Source organism: Triturus cristatus, chromosome 10, assembly GCF_964204655.1.
Source record: "Triturus cristatus chromosome 10, aTriCri1.1, whole genome shotgun sequence".
NCBI lineage: Eukaryota > Metazoa > Chordata > Amphibia > Caudata > Salamandridae > Triturus > Triturus cristatus.
This window is the reverse complement of record NC_140593.1, coordinates 856,362,088-856,376,061: the sequence shown is the minus strand read 5'-3', so window position 1 is coordinate 856,376,061 and position 13,974 is coordinate 856,362,088. Positions and strand designations below refer to the sequence as shown.

The 13,974-nt window shown below is 46.9% G+C and overlaps 10 non-coding genes across 10 annotated transcripts; all 10 read left to right on the top strand.

Moving 5' to 3' along the window:
• The first annotated feature begins 1,619 nt into the window (after positions 1 to 1,619).
• TRNAV-UAC (transfer RNA valine (anticodon UAC)) lies at positions 1,620 to 1,692 on the top strand. Its single transcript has one exon. It is a non-coding gene; the product is annotated as a tRNA-Val (tRNA).
• Positions 1,693 to 2,133: 441 nt separating this feature from the next.
• Positions 2,134 to 2,205, top strand: TRNAP-AGG (transfer RNA proline (anticodon AGG)). The gene has a single exon. It is a non-coding gene; the product is annotated as a tRNA-Pro (tRNA).
• Positions 2,206 to 4,001: 1,796 nt separating this feature from the next.
• Positions 4,002 to 4,073, top strand: TRNAP-CGG (transfer RNA proline (anticodon CGG)). The gene has a single exon. It is a non-coding gene; the product is annotated as a tRNA-Pro (tRNA).
• A 1,357-nt stretch (positions 4,074 to 5,430) lies between these two features.
• On the top strand, positions 5,431 to 5,503 carry TRNAV-AAC (transfer RNA valine (anticodon AAC)). Its single transcript has one exon. It is a non-coding gene; the product is annotated as a tRNA-Val (tRNA).
• A 1,337-nt stretch (positions 5,504 to 6,840) lies between these two features.
• TRNAP-CGG (transfer RNA proline (anticodon CGG)) lies at positions 6,841 to 6,912 on the top strand. The gene has a single exon. It is a non-coding gene; the product is annotated as a tRNA-Pro (tRNA).
• A 385-nt stretch (positions 6,913 to 7,297) lies between these two features.
• Positions 7,298 to 7,370, top strand: TRNAV-UAC (transfer RNA valine (anticodon UAC)). Its single transcript has one exon. It is a non-coding gene; the product is annotated as a tRNA-Val (tRNA).
• A 441-nt stretch (positions 7,371 to 7,811) lies between these two features.
• On the top strand, positions 7,812 to 7,883 carry TRNAP-AGG (transfer RNA proline (anticodon AGG)). The gene has a single exon. It is a non-coding gene; the product is annotated as a tRNA-Pro (tRNA).
• A 386-nt stretch (positions 7,884 to 8,269) lies between these two features.
• TRNAV-AAC (transfer RNA valine (anticodon AAC)) lies at positions 8,270 to 8,342 on the top strand. The gene has a single exon. It is a non-coding gene; the product is annotated as a tRNA-Val (tRNA).
• A 1,793-nt stretch (positions 8,343 to 10,135) lies between these two features.
• On the top strand, positions 10,136 to 10,208 carry TRNAV-UAC (transfer RNA valine (anticodon UAC)). Its single transcript has one exon. It is a non-coding gene; the product is annotated as a tRNA-Val (tRNA).
• A 2,308-nt stretch (positions 10,209 to 12,516) lies between these two features.
• On the top strand, positions 12,517 to 12,588 carry TRNAP-CGG (transfer RNA proline (anticodon CGG)). The gene has a single exon. It is a non-coding gene; the product is annotated as a tRNA-Pro (tRNA).
• Positions 12,589 to 13,974: the final 1,386 nt, after the last annotated feature.

Genomic DNA, 13,974 nt, shown 5'->3' with positions numbered 1-13,974 from the left:
GTCATGCCATGTTGTATTGTGGGGTCTTTACACTTGTGACATTGCTGTGAACGTTGTAAGTGCAAACATTGGCAGGTGCAGTCAGAAGAGTCAGATCTGTGCACACCCAGGGCTGTCAGGATGGCCGAGTGGTCTAAGGCGCCAGACTCAAGAGAGCTTGATCTTCAGTGCAACTGAGACTTCTGGTCTCCTCATGGAGGCGTGGGTTCAAATCCCACTTCTGACAGGTTTCTTTTACACCCTTAATTCGTCCTGTTTTTTGCAGTGCATTCCCCACACACCACAATCTTTGCACGGACCTGTAACATATGACGAGAAATCCACCAACGATCAGGCTGGGCCCTCAATCACAATTCCATGTATTCCTGGAAGGGACACCTCAGGCACACCTTCCGTTAAATTTACACTCCATCACACAAACTGCCGTGCTGGTTTCTCATTAAGCAGTTGATCCCATCTTTGTTGTGAGGCTCTCCTGCCACCTTTTGGGTGGAGAAGGCACTGTCCCTGCAACAACACAGGCAGACATGTTCAACAGGGCTTCTTGGTTATGTGGGAGGAGCAGATTGTCATTGGTCCCCCCTTGCGAATTTTAATTTACATAAGGAAGACAGAGAGGTATCTGGGAGTAGGCAGTACACACGGACATTGAACTCTATCTTGTGATTTGCAGCCAATTCTAGATTGAGGCAGGAGGAAAGGAGGTGACTTGCCCAAAAATGGCCATCCTGGGAATTCAGCCACCCTGGGGCTCCCAGGTTAGTGTTTCAGTCCTGCGAGCCACTCATATAAATCTCGCCTGATCGAGCCTGATCGAGCGCTGAGTGAGCGTGTTTGAATCCAAGAATCAAATGCCTCTGTCTTAGGAGCAAGAATTGGCAGGCCCTCGCTTGCATCTGGGGTGGAAGTCTATGGGGCAAGTGTCCAGGACTTGCAGAGGAGTACAAGTGCCAGAAAGTGCCACAGTTCTCATCAGCGCCTTTTTTCTGCTCTCTGGCAGCTAGGATATCGACTGATCCCTTCCTTGCAAGAGTGAAAAAAACAACACCTTGAGAGAAAACATGACTTTTTGTGGTTCACATAGAGAGAGAGCAGCCAAATAGCCCTGCTTTGTTTCTGAAAGACGCATCAGAAATTGCTTAAAATGCCAACTGGGGAATCAGGCTCGTTGGTCTAGGGGTATGATTCTCGCTTCGGGTGCGAGAGGGCCCGGATTCAAATCCCGGACGAGCCCATGCTGTGGAATTATTTTTAGGCTTCTTATTATATAGGGCCATTTCTTCTTTTCAATGCTATAAGACGCCGTGTATGGTGAGAAAGTTCCTTTCCCTCTACGCTATTTCCCACTTTTGGCGTATAGAATTTCAGTGCCGGACTTTTTTGCAACTGCTTTTCTGGGGTGGACCATCAGTGTAGGAAAATTAAATGCAAAGTGTTTTTCTAGTGTGGTTTCAGGTATGGTTTTAAAATCGCCTTTTGGAATAAAAGGGGTCCTCGTTCCTTTCTTCCAAAGAAAGAGATCGGGTAAGGAGGGTCCAACTTTGAGCTTCATGGTCATTGGCCCTTGGTCTGTGCATTCCAGCCCACTACATGCCAAGAAGATTCCTGCAAGCGTGTCTGTTTCTGTAGTGTAGTGGTTATCACGTTCGCTTTACACGCGAAAGGTCCCTGGTTCGAGACCGGGCAGAAACAGCAGCTTTCTGTTTTTCACACAGTTTGCATTTACTCTCTCAATTTATAGGAAAGCTGAGATAATGGAAGCTGTCTATCCCTCACCAGCGTGACGTACTGTGCTCCAGGGGTATCAGTGACAGCTCAAAAAGAGAAGTGACGATAGTTTGCGCTATTCGTTTGCACGTCCTTGTGTACTGAAGGTTGGGCCTACTTCATGAAAGCAAGGCATGAGAGCAGAAATGGTTTTATTGACCTCACCGAGAGCATACACCTAGAACAAACAAAATGTCTGAAGGATAGAGGCATTTTCATTTCTTGTTCGATGACGGCCATGGAAAAGACAGCAACCATATTGCAGAAGAGAGCAGCATGTGCAGTTGCTTGCTTTGGGTGAAGCATTCACTAACTCGCTGCCAATAATCCCCGGAGCCGGTGCGAAAGGCAACTCTTGTGTTCCTCGGCTCGTTGGTCTAGGGGTATGATTCTCGCTTAGGGTGCGAGAGGTCCTGGGTTCAAATCCCGGACGAGCCCTTTTTCAGAGGTAAACATACGAATCCTACTCAAAACTCACAATGCCTGACTATTTCTCATTACACTCGCCACATTGTTGCACAAAATATTTTGAACCTCATAAGAAACATGGATCACCATGCTTTTTCTGCCTTCATGCTTAGTCTCTGTGTGTCCCAGGTGATGCTTTCCCAAGCTGTACTTGCTGGCATTTAGGCATCAGATATTTGTCTGTCGATGCCTGCATAAGTCAATTTTTAATACGTCTAATTGCAAGTATGTTGGCTGATATCTCTGCAGTTTTCACACTTGCTCCTCGCTTTCTGAGTGGCTGCTGATACAGCAGAATAGAAGTAGAGAGAACCCTTGAGAGGAACCTTGCTCTAACAGTAAAACACAGCAAGTGAGTTTCTGTAATGTAGTGGTCATCACGTTCGCCTAACACGCGAAAGGTCCCCGGTTCGAGACCGGGCAGAAACACTGTGCATGAGCTGCTTTTATGTGCACCCTCTAAAACCTTATTATCTCAATGCAAGCTTAAGAAGAGGCGGTCCTTGAACCCAGCGAGCCATGGGAAACTTCCTTTACTTTTGCAAGACGAAACAAAGTAATCCGCATCCATCAGTGGTCGCTCTTGTGCCTAGCTTTTTGTTTGTCATCCCATGTTGTATTGTGGGGTCTTTACACTTGTGACATTGCTGTGAACGTTGTAAGTGCAAACATTGGCAGGTGCAGTCAGAAAAGTCAGATCTGTGCACACCCAGGGCTGTCAGGATGGCCGAGTGGTCTATGGCGCCAGACTCAAGAGAGCTTGATCTTCAGTGCAACTGAGACTTCTGGTCTCCTCATGGAGGCGTGGGTTCAAATCCCACTTCTGACAGGTTTCTTTTACACCCTTAAATCGTCCTGTTTTTTGCAGTGCATTCCCCACACACCACAATCTTTGCACGGACCTGTAACATATGACGAGAAATCCACCAACGATCAGGCTGGGCCCTCAATCACAATTCCATGTATTCCTGGAAGGGACACCTCAGGCACACCTTCCGTTAAATTTGCACTCCATCACACAAACTGCCCTGCTGGTTTCTCATTAAGCAGTTGATCCCATCTTTGTTGTGAGGCTCTCCTGCCACCTTTTGGGCGGAGAAGGCACTGTCCCTGCAACAACACAGGCAGACATGTTCAACAGGGCTTCTTGGTTATGTGGGAGGAGCAGATTGTCATTGGTCCCCCCTTGCGAATTTTAATTTACATAAGGAAGACAGAGAGGTATCTGGGAGTAGGCAGTACACACGGACATTGAACTCTATCTTGTGATTTGCAGCCAATTCTAGATTGAGGCAGGAGGAAAGGAGGTGACTTGCCCAAAAATGGCCATCCTGGGAATTCAGCCACCCTGGGGCTCCCAGGTTAGTGTTTCAGTCCTGCGAGCCACTCATATAAATCTCGCCTGATCGAGCCTGATCGAGCGCTGAGTGAGCGTGTTTGAATCCAAGAATCAAATGCCTCTGTCTTAGGAGCAAGAATTGGCAGGCCCTCCCTTGCATCTGGGGTGGAAGTCTATGGGGCAAGTGTCCAGGACTTGCAGAGGAGTACAAGTGCCAGAAAGTGCCTGCAGTTCTCATCAGCGCCTTTTTTCTGCTCTCTGGCAGCTAGGATATCGACTGATCCCTTCCTTGCAAGAGTGAAAAAAACAACACCTTGAGAGAAAACATGACTTTTTGTGGTTCACATAGAGAGAGAGCAGACAAATAGCCCTGCTTTGTTTCTGAAAGACGCATCAGAAATTGCTTAAAATGCAGACTGGGGAATCAGGCTCGTTGGTCTAGGGGTATGATTCTCGCTTCGGGTGCGAGAGGTCCCGGGTTCAAATCCCGGACGAGCCCATGCTGTGGAATTATTTTTAGGCTGCTTATTATATAGGGCCATTTCTTCTTTTCAATGCTATAAGACGCCGTGTATGGTGAGAAAGTTCCTTTCCCTCTACGCTATTTCCCACTTTTGGCGTATAGAATTTCAGTGCCGGACTTCTTTGCAACTGCTTTTCTGGGGTGGACCATCAGTGTAGGAAAATTAAATGCAAAGTGTTTTTCTAGTGTGGTTTCAGGTATGGTTTTAAAATCGCCTTTTGGAATAAAAGGGGTCCTCGTTCCTTTCTTCCAAAGAAAGAGATCGGGTAAGGAGGGTCCAACTTTGAGCTTCATGGACATTGGCCCTTGGTCTGTGCATTCCAGCCCACTACATGCCAAGAAGATTCCTGCAAGCGTGTCTGTTTTTGTAGTGTAGTGGCTATCACGTTCGCTTTACACGCGAAAGGTCCCTGGTTCGAGACCGGGCAGAAACTGCAACTTTCTGTTTTTCACACAGTTTGCATTTACTCTCTCAATTTATGGGAAAGCTGAGATAATGGAAGCTGTCTATCCCTCACCAGCGTGACGTACTGTGCTCCAGGGGTATCAGTGACAGCTCAAAAAGAGAAGTGACGATAGTTTGCGCTATTCGTTTGCACGTCCTTGTGTACTGAAGGTTGGGCCTACTTCATGAAAGCAAGGCATGAGAGCAGAAATGGTTTTATTGACCTCACCGAGAGCATACACCTAGAACAAACAAAATGTCTGAAGGATAGAGGCATTTTCATTTCTTGTTCGATGACGGCCATGGAAAAGACAGCAACCATATTGCAGAAGAGAGCAGCATGTGCAGTTGCTTGCTTTGGGTGAAGCATTCACTAACTCGCTGCCACTAATCCCCGGAGCCGGTGCGAAAGGCGACTCTTGTGTGCCTCGGCTCGTTGGTCTAGGGGTATGATTCTCGCTTAGGGTGCGAGAGGTCCCGGGTTCAAATCCCTGACGAGCCCTTTTTCAGAGGTATACATACGAATCCTACTCAAAACTCACAATGCCTGACTATTTCTCATTACACTCGCCGCATTGTTGCACAAAATATTTTGAACCTCATAAGAAACATGGATCACCATGCTTTTTCTGCCTTCATGCTTAGTCTCTGTGTGTCCCAGGTGATGCTTTCCCAAGCTGTACTTGCTGGCATTTAGGCATCAGATATTTGTCTGTCGATGCCTGCCTAAGTCAATTTTTAATACGTCTAATTGCAAGTATGTTGGCTGATATCTCTGCAGTTTTCACACTTGCTCCTCGCTTTGTGAGTGGCTGCTGATACAGCAGAATAGAAGTAGAGAGAACCCTTGAGAGGAACCTTGCTCTAACAGTAAAACACAGCAAGTGAGTTTCTGTAGTGTAGTGGTCATCACGTTCGCCTAACACGCGAAAGGTCCCCGGTTCGAGACCGGGCAGAAACACTGTGCATGAGCTGCTTTTATGTGCACCCTCTAAAACCTTATTATCTCAATGCAAGCTTAAGAAGAGGCGGTCCTTGAACCCAGCGAGCCATGGGAAACTTCCTTTACTTTTGCAAGACGAAACAAAGTAATCCGCATCCATCAGTGGTCGCTCTTGTGCCTAGCTTTTTTTTTGTCATGCCATGTTGTATTGTGGGGTCTTTACACTTGTGACATTGCTGTGAACGTTGTAAGTGCAAACATTGGCAGGTGCAGTCAGAAGAGTCAGATCTGTGCACACCCAGGGCTGTCAGGATGGCCAAGTGGTCTAAGGCGCCAGACTCAAGAGAGCTTGATCTTCAGTGCAACTGAGACTTCTGGTCTCCTCATGGAGGCGTGGGTTCAAATCCCACTTCTGACAGGTTTCTTTTACACCCTTAAATCGTCCTGTTTTTTGCAGTGCATTCCCCACACACCACAATCTTTGCACGGACCTGTAACATATGACGAGAAATCCACCAACGATCAGGCTGGGCCCTCAATCACAATTCCATGTATTCCTGGAAGGGACACCTCAGGCACACCTTCCGTTAAATTTGCACTCCATCACACAAACTGCTGTGCTGGTTTCTCATTAAGCAGTTGATCCCATCTTTGTTGTGAGGCTCTCCTGCCACCTTTTGGGCGGAGAAGGCACTGTCCCTGCAACAACACAGGCAGACATGTTCAACAGGGCTTCTTGGTTATGTGGGAGGAGCAGATTGTCATTGGTCCCCCCTTGCGAATTTTAATTTACATAAGGAAGACAGAGAGGTATCTGGGAGTAGGCAGTACACACGGACATTGAACTCTATCTTGTGATTTGCAGCCAATTCTAGATTGAGGCAGGAGGAAAGGAGGTGACTTGCCCAAAAATGGCCATCCTGGGAATTCAGCCACCCTGGGGCTCCCAGGTTAGTGTTTCAGTCCTGCGAGCCACTCATATAAATCTCGCCTGATCGAGCCTGATCGAGCGCTGAGTGAGCGTGTTTGAATCCAAGAATCAAATGCCTCTGTCTTAGGAGCAAGAATTGGCAGGCCCTCCCTTGCATCTGGGGTGGAAGTCTATGGGGCAAGTGTCCAGGACTTGCAGAGGAGTACAAGTGCCAGAAAGTGCCTGCTGTTCTCATCAGCGCCTTTTTTCTGCTCTCTGGCAGCTAGGATATCGACTGATCCCTTCCTTGCAAGAGTGAAAAAAACAACACCTTGAGAGAAAACATGACTTTTTGTGGTTCACATAGAGAGAGAGCAGCCAAATAGCCCTGCTTTGTTTCTGAAAGACGCATCAGAAATTGCTTAAAATGCCGACTGTGGAATCAGGCTCGTTGGTCTAGGGGTATGATTCTCGCTTCGGGTGCGAGAGGTCCCGGGTTCAAATCCCGGACGAGCCCATGCTGTGGAATTATTTTTAGGCTGCTTATTATATAGGGCCATTTCTTCTTTTCAATGCTATAAGACGCCGTGTATGGTGAGAAAGTTCCTTTCCCTCTACGCTATTTCCCACTTTTGGCGTATAGAATTTCAGTGCCGGACTTCTTTGCAACTGCTTTTCTGGGGTGGACCATCAGTGTAGGAAAATTAAATGCAAAGTGTTTTTCTAGTGTGGTTTCAGGTATGGTTTTAAAATCGCCTTTTGGAATAAAAGGGGTCCTCGTTCCTTTCTTCCAAAGAAAGAGATTGGGTAAGGAGGGTCCAACTTTGAGCTTCATGGTCATTGGCCCTTGGTCTGTGCATTCCAGCCCACTACATGCCAAGAAGATTCCTGCAAGCGTGTCTGTTTCTGTAGTGTAGTGGTTATCACGTTCGCTTTACACGCGAAAGGTCCCTGGTTCGAGACCGGGCAGAAACAGCAGCTTTCTGTTTTTCACACAGTTTGCATTTACTCTCTCAATTTATAGGAAAGCTGAGATAATGGAAGCTGTCTATCCCTCACCAGCGTGACGTACTGTGCTCCAGGGGTATCAGTGACAGCTCAAAAAGAGAAGTGACGATAGTTTGCGCTATTCGTTTGCACGTCCTTGTGTACTGAAGGTTGGGCCTACTTCATGAAAGCAAGGCATGAGAGCAGAAATGGTTTTATTGACCTCACCGAGAGCATACACCTAGAACAAACAAAATGTCTGAAGGATAGAGGCATTTTCATTTCTTGTTCGATGACGGCCATGGAAAAGACAGCAACCATATTGCAGAAGAGAGCAGCATGTGCAGTTGCTTGCTTTGGGTGAAGCATTCACTAACTCGCTGCCAATAATCCCCGGAGCCGGTGCGAAAGGCAACTCTTGTGTTCCTCGGCTTGTTGGTCTAGGGGTATGATTCTCGCTTAGGGTGCGAGAGGTCCCGGGTTCAAATCCCGGATGAGCCCTTTTTCAGAGGTAAACATACGAATCCTACTCAAAACTCACAATGCCTGACTATTTCTCATTACACTCGCCACATTGTTGCACAAAATATTTTGAACCTCATAAGAAACATGGATCACCATGCTTTTTCTGCCTTCATGCTTAGTCTCTGTGTGTCCCAGGTGATGCTTTCCCAAGCTGTACTTGCTGGCATTTAGGCATCAGATATTTGTCTGTCGATGCCTGCCTAAGTCAATTTTTAATACGTCTAATTGCAAGTATGTTGGCTGATATCTCTGCAGTTTTCACACTTGCTCCTCGCTTTATGAGTGGCTGCTGATACAGCAGAATAGAAGTAGAGAGAACCCTTGAGAGGAACCTTGCTCTAACAGTAAAACACAGCAAGTGAGTTTCTGTAGTGTAGTGGTCATCACGTTCGCCTAACACGCGAAAGGTCCCCGGTTCGAGACCGGGCAGAAACACTGTGCATGAGCTGCTTTTATGTGCACCCTCTAAAACCTTATTATCTCAATGCAAGCTTAAGAAGAGGCGGTCCTTGAACCCAGCGAGCCATGGGAAACTTCCTTTACTTTTGCAAGACGAAACAAAGTAATCCGCATCCATCAGTGGTCGCTCTTGTGCCTAGCTTTTTTTTTGTCATGCCATGTTGTATTGTGGGGTCTTTACACTTGTGACATTGCTGTGAACGTTGTAAGTGCAAACATTGGCAGGTGCAGTCAGAAGAGTCAGATCTGTGCACACCCAGGGCTGTCAGGATGGCCGAGTGGTCTAAGGCGCCAGACTCAAGAGAGCTTGATCTTCAGTGCAACTGAGACTTCTGGTCTCCTCATGGAGGCGTGGGTTCAAATCCCACTTCTGACAGGTTTCTTTTACACCCTTAAATCGTCCTGTTTTTTGCAGTGCATTCCCCACACACCACAATCTTTGCACGGACCTGTAACATATGACGAGAAATCCACCAACGATCAGGCTGGGCCCTCAATCACAATTCCATGTATTCCTGGAAGGGACACCTCAGGCACACCTTCCGTTAAATTTGCACTCCATCACACAAACTGCCGTGCTGGTTTCTCATTAAGCAGTTGATCCCATCTTTGTTGTGAGGCTCTCCTGCCACCTTTTGGGCGGAGAAGGCACTGTCCCTGCAACAACACAGGCAGACATGTTCAACAGGGCTTCTTGGTTATGTGGGAGGAGCAGATTGTCATTGGTCCCCCCTTGCGAATTTTAATTTACATAAGGAAGACAGAGAGGTATCTGGGAGTAGGCAGTACACACGGACATTGAACTCTATCTTGTGATTTGCAGCCAATTCTAGATTGAGGCAGGAGGAAAGGAGGTGACTTGCCCAAAAATGGCCATCCTGGGAATTCAGCCACCCTGGGGCTCCCAGGTTAGTGTTTCAGTCCTGCGAGCCACTCATATAAATCTCGCCTGATCGAGCCTGATCGAGCGCTGAGTGAGCGTGTTTGAATCCAAGAATCAAATGCCTCTGTCTTAGGAGCAAGAATTGGCAGGCCCTCCCTTGCATCTGGGGTGGAAGTCTATGGGGCAAGTGTCCAGGACTTGCAGAGGAGTACAAGTGCCAGAAAGTACCACAGTTCTCATCAGCGCCTTTTTTCTGCTCTCTGGCAGCTAGGATATCGACTGATCCCTTCCTTGCAAGAGTGAAAAAAACAACACCTTGAGAGAAAACATGACTTTTTGTGGTTCACATAGAGAGAGAGCAGCCAAATAGCCCTGCTTTGTTTCTGAAAGACGCATCAGAAATTGCTTAAAATGCCAACTGGGGAATCAGGCTCGTTGGTCTAGGGGTATGATTCTCACTTCGGGTGCGAGAGGGCCCGGATTCAAATCCCGGACGAGCCCATAATGTGGAATTATTTTTAGGCTTCTTATTATATAGGGCCATTTCTTCTTTTCAATGCTATAAGACGCCGTGTATGGTGAGAAAGTTCCTTTCCCTCTACGCTATTTCCCACTTTTGGCGTATAGAATTTCAGTGCCGGACTTTTTTGCAACTGCTTTTCTGGGGTGGACCATCAGTGTAGGAAAATTAAATGCAAAGTGTTTTTCTAGTGTGGTTTCAGGTATGGTTTTAAAATCGCCTTTTGGAATAAAAGGGGTCCTCGTTCCTATCTTCCAAAGAAAGAGATCGGGTAAGGAGGGTCCAACTTTGAGCTTCATGGACATTGGCCCTTGGTCTGTGCATTCCAGCCCACTACATGCCAAGAAGATTCCTGCAAGCGTGTCTGTTTCTGTAGTGTAGTGGTTATCACGTTCGCTTTACACGCGAAAGGTCCCTGGTTCGAGACCGGGCAGAAACAGCAACTTTCTGTTTTTCACACAGTTTGCATTTACTCTCTCAATTTATAGGAAAGCTGAGATAATGAAAGCTGTCTATCCCTCACCAGCGTGACGTACTGTGCTCCAGGGGTATCAGTGACAGCTCAAAAAGAGAAGTGACGATAGTTTGCGCTATTCGTTTGCACGTCCTTGTGTACTGAAGGTTGGGCCTACTTCATGAAAGCAAGGCATGAGAGCAGAAATGGTTTTATTGACCTCACCGAGAGCATACACCTAGAACAAACAAAATGTCTGAAGGATAGAGGCATTTTAATTTCTTGTTCGATGACGGCCATGGAAAAGACAGCAACCATATTGCAGAAGAGAGCAGCATGTGCAGTTGCTTGCTTTGGGTGAAGCATTCACTAACTCGCTGCCAATAATCCCCGGAGCCGGTGCGAAAGGTGACTCTTGTGTGCCTCGGCTCGTTGTTCTAGGGGTATGATTCTCGCTTAGGGTGCGAGAGGTCCCGGGTTCAAATCCCGGACGAGCCCTTTTTCAGAGGTATACATACGAATCCTACTCAAAACTCACAATGCCTGACTATTTCTCATTACACTCGCCGCATTGTTGCACAAAATATTTTGAACCTCATAAGAAACATGGATCACCATGCTTTTTCTGCCTTCATGCTTAGTCTCTGTGTGTCCCAGGTGATGCTTTCCCAAGCTGTACTTGCTGGCATTTAGGCATCAGATATTTGTCTGTCGATGCCTGCATAAGTCAATTTTTAATACGTCTAATTGCAAGTATGTTGGCTGATATCTCTGCAGTTTTCACACTTGCTCCTCGCTTTCTGAGTGGCTGCTGATACAGCAGAATAGAAGTAGAGAGAACCCTTGAGAGGAACCTTGCTCTAACAGTAAAACACAGCAAGTGAGTTTCTGTAGTGTAGTGGTCATCTCGTTCGCCTAACACGCGAAAGGTCCCCGGTTCGAGACCGGGCAGAAACACTGTGCATGAGCTGCTTTTATGTGCACCCTCTAAAACCTTATTATCTCAATGCAAGCTTAAGAAGAGGCGGTCCTTGAACCCAGAGAGCCATGGGAAACTTCCTTTACTTTTGCAAGACGAAACAAAGTAATCCGCATCCATCAGTGGTCGCTCTTGTGCCTAGCTTTTTTTTTGTCATGCCATGTTGTATTGTGGGGTCTTTACACTTGTGACATTGCTGTGAACGTTGTAAGTGCAAACATTGGCAGGTGCAGTCAGAAGAGTCAGATCTGTACACACCCAGGGCTGTCAGGATGGCCGAGTGGTCTAAGGCGCCAGACTCAAGAGAGCTTGATCTTCAGTGCAACTGAGATTTCTGGTCTCCTCATGGAGGCGTGGGTTCAAATCCCACTTCTGACAGGTTTCTTTTACACCCTAAATTGTCCTGTTTTTTGCAGTGCATTCCCCACACACCACAATCTTTGCACGGACCTGTAACATATGACGAGAAATCCACCAACGATCAGGCTGGGCCCTCAATCACAATTCCATGTATTCCTGGAAGGGACACCTCAGGCACACCTTCAGTTAAATTTGCACTCCATCACACAAACTGCCGTGCTGGTTTCTCATTAAGCAGTTGATCCCATCTTTGTTGTGAGGCTCTCCTGCCACCTTTTGGGCGGAGAAGGCACTGTCCCTGCAACAACACAGGCAGACATGTTCAACAGGGCTTCCTGGTTATGTGGGAGGAGCAGATTGTCATTGGTCCCCCCTTGCGAATTTTAATTTACATAAGGAAGACAGAGAGGTATCTGGGAGTAGGCAGTACACACGGACATTGAACTCTATCTTGTGATTTGCAGCCAATTCTAGATTGAGGCAGGAGGAAAGGAGGTGACTTGCCCAAAAATGGCCATCCTGGAAATTCAGCCACCCTGGGGCTCCCAGGTTAGTGTTTCAGTCCTGCGAGCCACTCATATAAATCTGGCCTGATCGAGCCTGATCGAGCGCTGAGTGAGCGTGTTTGAATCCAAGAATCAAATGCCTCTGTCTTAGGAGCAAGAATTGGCAGGCCCTCCCTTGCATCTGGGGTGGAAGTCTATGGGGCAAGTGTCCAGGACTTGCAGAGGAGTACAAGTGCCAGAAAGTGCCTGCAGTTCTCATCAGCGCCTTTTTTCTGCTCTCTGGCAGCTAGGATATCGACTGATCCCTTCCTTGCAAGAGTGAAAAAAACAACACCCTGAGAGAAAACATGACTTTTTGTGGTTCACATAGAGAGAGAGCAGCCAAATAGCCCTGCTTTGTTTCTGAAAGACGCATCAGAAATTGCTTAAAATGCCGACTGTGGAATCAGGCTCGTTGGTCTAGGGGTATGATTCTCGCTTCGGGTGCGAGAGGTCCCGGGTTCAAATCCCGGACGAGCCCATGCTGTGGAATTATTTTTAGGCTGCTTATTATATAGGGCCATTTCTTCTTTTCAATGCTATAAGACGCCGTGTATGGTGAGAAAGTTCCTTTCCCTCTACGCTATTTCCCACTTTTGGCGTATAGAATTTCAGTGCCGGACTTCTTTGCAACTGCTTTTCTGGGGTGGACCATCAGTGTAGGAAAATTAAATGCAAAGTGTTTTTCTAGTGTGGTTTCAGGTATGGTTTTAAAATCGCCTTTTGGAATAAAAGGGGTCCTCGTTCCTTTCTTCCAAAGAAAGAGATCGGGTAAGGAGGGTCCAACTTTGAGCTTCATGGTCATTGGCCCTTGGTCTGTGCATTCCAGCCCACTACATGCCAAGAAGATTCCTGCAAGCGTGTCTGTTTCTGTAGTGTAGTGGTTATCACTTTCGCTTTACACGCGAAAGGTCCCTGGTTCGAGACCGGACAGAAACAGCAGCTTTCTGTTTTTCACACAGTTTGCATTTACTCTCTCAATTTATAGGAAAGCTGAGATAATGGAAGCTGTCTATCCCTCACCAGCGTGACGTACTGTGCTCCAGGGGTATCAGTGACAGCTCAAAAAGAGAAGTGACGATAGTTTGCGCTATTCGTTTGCACGTCCTTGTGTACTGAAGGTTGGGCCTACTTCATGAAAGCAAGGCATGAGAGCAGAAATGGTTTTATTGACCTCACCGAGAGCATACACCTAGAACAAACAAAATGTCTGAAGGATAGAGGCATTTTCATTTCTTGTTCGATGACGGCCATGGAAAAGACAGCAACCATATTGCAGAAGAGAGCAGCATGTGCAGTTGCTTGCTTTGGGTGAAGCATTCACTAACTCGCTGCCAATAATCCCCGGAGCCGGTGCGAAAGGCAACTCTTGTGTTCCTCGGCTCGTTGGTCTAGGGGTATGATTCTTGCTTAGGGTGCGAGAGGTCCTGGGTTCAAATCCCGGACGAGCCCTTTTTCAGAGGTAAACATACGAATCCTACTCAAAACTCACAATGCCTGACTATTTCTCATTACACTCGCCACATTGTTGCACAAAATATTTTGAACCTCATAAGAAACATGGATCACCATGCTTTTTCTGCCTTCATGCTTAGTCTCTGTGTGTCCCAGGTGATGCTTTCCCAAGCTGTACTTGCTGGCATTTAGGCATCAGATATTTGTCTGTCGATGCCTGCATAAGTCAATTTTTAATACGTCTAATTGCAAGTATGTTGGCTGATATCTCTGCAGTTTTCACACTTGCTCCTCGCTTTCTGAGTGGCTGCTGATACAGCAGAATAGAAGTAGAGAGAACCCTTGAGAGGAACCTTGCTCTAACAGTAAAACACAGCAAGTGAGTTTCTGTAATGTAGTGGTCATCACGTTC